Source organism: Schistocerca gregaria, unplaced genomic scaffold (genome assembly GCF_023897955.1).
Source record: "Schistocerca gregaria isolate iqSchGreg1 unplaced genomic scaffold, iqSchGreg1.2 ptg000178l, whole genome shotgun sequence".
NCBI classification, from domain to species: domain Eukaryota; kingdom Metazoa; phylum Arthropoda; class Insecta; order Orthoptera; family Acrididae; genus Schistocerca; species Schistocerca gregaria.
The window spans coordinates 6,740,765-6,748,402 of NW_026061728.1; positions in this window are offsets into that span (position 1 = coordinate 6,740,765).

Below are 7,638 nucleotides of genomic sequence, written 5' to 3' on the forward strand. Positions count from 1 at the left end.
CAACATTCAGACGGTTTCGTACTGCTCAATTGCTACATTAAAACGGTATGTTTCTTTTTCAGAACTGGAAAAAAAAGAGCGTGACAACATTCGAACCTGTAATCATCAGATCCGAAGTCCAACGCCTTATCCATTAGGCTACATGGTCACTGACGACCAACTATGTAATGTATACGACTCATCTCGAAACGCTCACACCCCTGAGGATTTGTGTTTTCGTTCTACACAGCCGCTGCCCCTTGCTCTTTCCCACCCATTCGTTACATTCAACCTCTTACGAGACCGACCAAATATAGACTGAGAAACAAGACCACACACTTTGTGCATTCGGAATCGAAGGCAGGGCGTCCCTCGCCGCATTTGCTACGATAGCCATTTGCTACTTCTGCAGAAGCGGCGGCGGCGGCGGCGACGACGACGACGACGACGACGACGACGACGACGACGACGACGTCGACGACGACCGCGAGAGGCTCTGAGATATGTGAGAAATACATCTATAAAATGTAATTCAGACTGCCTCGTCCCACTTTATGCTGTACCGCTTTGGCAAATGCTTTATCTGTGCCATTCGCCTTAATCACATCTGAGAGTAATTCTTAAAAAAACGCCTGTCGCTAATTGTTCGTCATCACAGATACTGTTTGCTATACGGCCACGACGCGCAACTGATTTCCAAAATTCATCTTTCTCCTGTGAGGATGGAACTTCCGATGCCTGGTTTATTAGAGCAGTGCTCTACCACTGTGCTAAGGAGGCGCGGCCTAGCGGTACTCTTGGATACTTCGTCCTTACGGTCGTCTGCATCATCAGACTTCAGCTGACAACACTTCATATTACCGGCTAATATTTGCGGCTATTGCGACCCATTACTGCTTGGCTACACATCTGACACGTAACCGATGTGCTCTCCAAACAACAACACTTGCATTTCAGAACATGTCTTCCACACATGTCTACAAAATCACCTTCACATTCAAATACAGTTTCCTTGTGAGTGACAGAGACGTAGGCAAAGTTTAAAGTTGCTATTTCCATTACATCTCGTTAATCAGAAAAACGGTAATTTACATCTGCAGCGGAACAAAATTCCGTTCCGCCCAGCGTGTGGCTCGAACCCACGATCCTAGGATTAAGAGTCTGACGCTCTACCGACTGAGCTAGCCGGCTACCTCGTTGAATACCTGCCGGATAGCACGTCACACAGTACTCGTTTGGGTTGGGTGGTCCCATACAGAATCTCTCCATGCTGCCTAATGTTTTCCTAACGTCACACTCGTCACGTACTTCACTTTTATGTCATAATCATTTCTGAGAGGTAAAGAAATTGCATGACAGCATGCAGAGCTAGTGGCGTCAAAATTAACACACATACTTTATGTGACTCAAAAGCCGAACGAGTTACTTTCCGACGTTGTTTTAGATGTGCAAGTGCCAGTCAAAACTCGCGGTGTCGGCACTCTGCTGACCATTTCGCTAGTTAACACCGGTCTTGTTGTGTGTGTTTCAAGCTCAAGAGCATTTCCAAGCAAAAAATGGTCAACAGCAACATTCAGACGGTTTCGTACTGCTCAATTGCTACATTAAAACGGTATGTTTCTTTTTCAGAACTGGAAAAAAACGAGCGTGACAACATTCGAACCTGTAATCATCAGATCCCAAGTCCAACGCCTTATCCATTAGGCTACATGGTCACTGACGACCAACTATGTCATGTATACAACTCATCTCGAAACGCTCACACCCCTGAGGATTTGTGTTTTCGTTCTACACAGCCGCTGCCCCTTGCTCTTTCCCACCCATTCGTTACATTCAACCTCTTACGAGACCGACCAAATATAGACTGAGAAACAAGACCACACACTTTGTGCATTCGGAATCGAAGGCAGGGCGTCCCTCGCCGCATTTGCTACGATAGCCATTTGCTACTTCTGCAGAAGCGGCGGCGGCGACGACGACGACGACGACGACGACCGCGAGAGGCTCTGAGATATGTGAGAAATACATCTATAAAATGTAATTCAGACTGCCTCGTCCCACTTTATGCTGTACCGCTTTGGCAAATGCTTTATCTGTGCCATTCGCCTTAATCACATCTGAGAGTAATTCTTAAAAAAACGCCTGTCGCTAATTGTTCGTCATCACAGATACTGTTTGCTATACGGCCACGACGCGCAACTGATTTCCAAAATTCATCTTTCTCCTGTGAGGATGGAACTTCCGATGCCTGGTTTATTAGAGCAGTGCTCTACCACTGAGCTAAGGAGGCGCGGCCTAGCGGTACTCTTGGATACTTCGTCCTTACGGTCGTCTGCATCATCAGACTTCAGCTGACAACACTTCATATTACCGGCTAATATTTGCAGCTATGGCGACCCATTACTGCTTGGCTACACATCTGACACGTAACCGATGTGCTCTCCAAACAACAACACTTGCATTTCAGAACATGTCTTCCACACATGTCTACAAAATCACCTTCACATTCAAATACAGTTTCCTTGTGAGTGACAGAGACGTAGGCAAAGTTTAAAGTTGCTATTTCCATTACATCTCGTTAATCAGAAAAACCGTAATTTACATCTGCAGCGGAACAAAATTCCGTTCCGCCCAGCGTGTGGCTCGAACCCACTATCCTAGGATTAAGAGCCTGACGCTCTACCGACTGAGCTAGCCGGCTACCTCGTTGAATACCTGCCGGATAGCACGTCACACAGTACTCGTTTGGGTTGGGTGGTCCCATACAGAATCTCTCCATGCTGCCTAATGTTTTATCAACGTCACACTCGTCACGTACTTCACTTTTATGTCATAATCATTTCTGAGAGGTAAAGAAATTGCATGACAGCATGCAGAGCTAGTGGCGTCAAAATTAACACACATACTTTATGTGACTCAAAAGCCGAACGAGTTACTTTCCGACGTTGTTTTAGATGTGCAAGTGCCAGTCAAAACTCGCGGTGTCGGCACTCTGCTGACCATTTCGCTAGTTAACACCGGTCTTGTTGTGTGTGTTTCAAGCTCAAGAGCATTTCCAAGCAAAAAATGGTCAACAGCAACATTCAGACGGTTTCGTACTGCTCAATTGCTACATTAAAACGGTATGTTTCTTTTTCAGAACTGGAAAAAAACGAGCGTGACAACATTCGAACCAGTAATCATCAGATCCCAAGTCCAACGCCTTATCCATTAGGCTACATGGTCACTGACGACCAACTATGTCATGTATACGACTCATCTCGAAACGCTCACACCCCTGAGGATTTGTGTTTTCGTTCTACACAGCCGCTGCCCCTTGCTCTTTCCCACCCATTCGTTACATTCAACCTCTTACGAGACCGACCAAATATAGACTGAGAAACAAGACCACACACTTTGTGCATTCGGAATCGAAGGCAGGGCGTCCCTCGCCGCATTTGCTACGATAGCCATTTGCTACTTCTGCAGAAGCGGCGGCGGCGACGACGACGACGACGACGACGACGACGACGACGACGACGACGACCGCGAGAGGCTCTGAGATATGTGAGAAATACATCTATAAAATGTAATTCAGACTGCCTCGTCCCACTTTATGCTGTACCGCTTTGGCAAATGCTTTATCTGTGCCATTCGCCTTAATCACATCTGAGAGTAATTCTTAAAAAAACGCCTGTCGCTAATTGTTCGTCATCACAGATACTGTTTGCTATACGGCCACGACGCGCAACTGATTTCCAAAATTCATCTTTCTCCTGTGAGGATGGAACTTCCGATGCCTGGTTTATTAGAGCAGTGCTCTACCACTGAGCTAAGGAGGCGCGGCCTAGCGGTACTCTTGGCTACTTCGTCCTTACGGTCGTCTGCGTCATCAGACTTCAGCTGACAACACTTTATATTACCGGCTAATATTTGCAGCTACGGCGACCCATTACTGCTTGGCTACACATCTGACACGTAACCGATGTGCTCTCCAAACAACAACACTTGCATTTCAGAACATGTCTTCCACACATGTCTACAATATCACCTTCACATTCAAATACAGTTTCCTTGTGAGTGACAGAGACGTAGGCAAAGTTTAAAGTTGCTATTTCCATTACATCTCGTTAATCAGAAAAACGGTAATTTACATCTGCAGCGGAACAAAATTCCGTTCCGCCCAGCGTGTGGCTCGAACCCACTATCCTAGGATTAAGAGTCTGACGCTCTACCGACTGAGCTAGCCGGCTACCTCGTTGAATACCTGCCGGATAGCACGTCACACAGTACTCGTTTGGGTTGGGTGGTCCCATACAGAATCTCTCCATGCTGCCTAATGTTTTCCTAACGTCACACTCGTCACGTACTTCACTTTTATGTCATAATCATTTCTGAGAGGTAAAGAAATTGCATGACAGCATGCAGAGCTAGTGGCGTCAAAATTAACACACATACTTTATGTGACTCAAAAGCCGAACGAGTTACTTTCCGACGTTGTTTTAGATGTGCAAGTGCCAGTCAAAACTAGCGGTGTCGGCACTCTGCTGACCATTTCGCTAGTTAACACCGGTCTTGTTGTGTGTGTTTCAAGCTCAAGAGCATTTCCAAGCAAAAAATGGTCAACAGCAACATTCAGACGGTTTCGTACTGCTCAATTGCTACATTAAAACGGTATGTTTCTTTTTCAGAACTGGAAAAAAACGAGCGTGACAACATTCGAACCTGTAATCATCAGATCCCAAGTCCAACGCCTTATCCATTAGGCTACATGGTCACTGACGACCAATTATGTCATGTATACGACTCATCACGAAACGCTCACACCCCTGAGGATTTGTGTTTTCGTTCTACACAGCCGCTGCCCCTTGCTCTTTCCCACCCATTCGTTACATTCAACCTCTTACGAGACCGACCAAATATAGACTGAGAAACAAGACCACACACTTTGTGCATTCGGAATCGAAGGCAGGGCGTCCCTCGCCGCATTTGCTACGACAGCCATTTGCTACTTCTGCAGAAGCGGCGGCGGCGGCGGCGACGACGACGACGACGACGACGACGACGGCGACGACGACGACGACGTCGACGACGACCGCGAGAGGCTCTGAGATATGTGAGAAATACATCTATAAAATGTAATTCAGACTGCCTCGTCCCACTTTATGCTGTACCGCTTTGGCAAATGCTTTATCTGTGCCATTCGCCTTAATCACATCTGAGAGTAATTCTTAAAAAAACGCCTGTCGCTAATTGTTCGTCATCACAGATACTGTTTGCTATACGGCCACGACGCGCAACTGATTTCCAAAATTCATCTTTCTCCTGTGAGGATGGAACTTCCGATGCCTGGTTTATTAGAGCAGTGCTCTACCACTGAGCTAAGGAGGCGCGGCCTAGCGGTACTCTTGGATACTTCGTCCTTACGGTCGTCTGCATCATCAGACTTCAGCTGACAACACTTGATATTACCGGCTAATATTTGCAGCTATGGCGACCCATTACTGCTTGGCTACACATCTGACACGTAACCGATGTGCTCTCCAAACAACAACACTTGCATTTCAGAACATGGCTTCCACACATGTCTACAAAATCACCTTCACATTCAAATACAGTTTCCTTGTGACTGACAGAGACGTAGGCAAAGTTTAAAGTTGCTATTTCCATTACATCTCGTTAATCAGAAAAACGGTAATTTACATCTGCAGCGGAACAAAATTCCGTTCCGCCCAGCGTGTGGCTCGAACCCACTATCCTAGGATTAAGAGTCTGACGCTCTACCGACTGAGCTAGCCGGCTACCTCGTTGAATACCTGCCGGATAGCACGTCACACAGTACTCGTTTGGGTTGGGTGGTCCCATACAGAATCTCTCCATGCTGCCTAATGTTTTCCTAACGTCACACTCGTCACGTACTTCACTTTTATGTCATAATCATTTCTGAGAGGTAAAGAAATTGCATGACAGCATGCAGAGCTAGTGGCGTCAAAATTAACACACATACTTTATGTGACTCAAAAGCCGAACGAGTTACTTTCCGACGTTGTTTTAGATGTGCAAGTGCCAGTCAAAACTCGCGGTGTCGGCACTCTGCTGACCATTTCGCTAGTTAACACCGGTCTTGTTGTGTGTGTTTCAAGCTCAAGAGCATTTCCAAGCAAAAAATGGTCAACAGCAACATTCAGACGGTTTCGTACTGCTCAATTGCTACATTAAAACGGTATGTTTCTTTTTCAGAACTGGAAAAAAACGAGCGTGACAACATTCGAACCTGTAATCATCAGATCCGAAGTCCAACGCCTTATCCATTAGGCTACATGGTCACTGACGACCAACTATGTCATGTATACGACTCATCTCGAAACGCTCACACCCCTGAGGATTTGTGTTTTCGTTCTACACAGCCGCTGCCCCTTGCTCTTTCCCACCCATTCGTTACATTCAACCTCTTACGAGACCGACCAAATATAGGCTGAGAAACAAGACCACACACTTTGTGCATTCGGAAACGAAGGCAGGGCGTCCCTCGCCGCATTTGCTACGATAGCCATTTGCTACTTCTGCAGAAGCGGCGGCGGCGGCGGCGACGACGACGACGACGACGACGTCGACGACGACCGCGAGAGGCTCTGAGATATGTGAGAAATACATCTATAAAATGTAATTCAGACTGCCTCGTCCCACTTTATGCTGTACCGCTTTGGCAAATGCTTTATCTGTGCCATTCGCCTTAATCACATCTGAGAGTAATTCTTAAAAAAACGCCTGTCGCTAAATGTTCGTCATCACAGATACTGTTTGCTATACGGCCACGACGCGCAACTGATTTCCAAAATTCATCTTTCTCCTGTGAGGATGGAACTTCCGATGCCTGGTTTATTAGAGCAGTGCTCTACCACTGAGCTAAGGAGGCGCGGCCTAGCGGTACTCTTGGATACTTCGTCCTTACGGTCGTCTGCATCATCAGACTTCAGCTGACAACACTTCATATTACCGGCTAATATTTGCAGCTATGGCGACCCATTACTGCTTGGCTACACATCTGACACGTAACCGATGTGCTCTCCAAACAACAACACTTGCATTTCAGAACATGTCTTCCACACATGTCTACAAAATCACCTTCACGTTCAAATACAGTTTCCTTGTGACTGACAGAGACGTAGGCAAAGTTTAAAGTTGCTATTTCCATTACATCTCGTTAATCAGAAAAACGGTAATTTACATCTGCAGCGGAACAAAATTCCGTTCCGCCCAGCGTGTGGCTCGAACCCACTATCCTAGGATTAAAAGTCTGACGCTCTACCGACTGAGCTAGCCGGCTACCTCGTTGAATACCTGCCGGATAGCACGTCACACAGTACTCGTTTGGGTTGGGTGGTCCCATACAGAATCTCTCCATGCTGCCTAATGTTTTCCTAACGTCACACTCGTCACGTACTTCACTTTTATGTCATAATCATTTCTGAGAGGTAAAGAAATTGCATGACAGCATGCAGAGCTAGTGGCGTCAAAATTAACACACATACTTTATGTGACTCAAAAGCCGAACGAGTTACTTTCCGACGTTGTTTTAGATGTGCAAGTGCCAGTCAAAACTCGCGGTGTCGGCACTCTGCTGACCATTTCGCTAGTTAACACCGGTCTTGTTGTGTGTGTTTCAAGCTCAAGAGCATT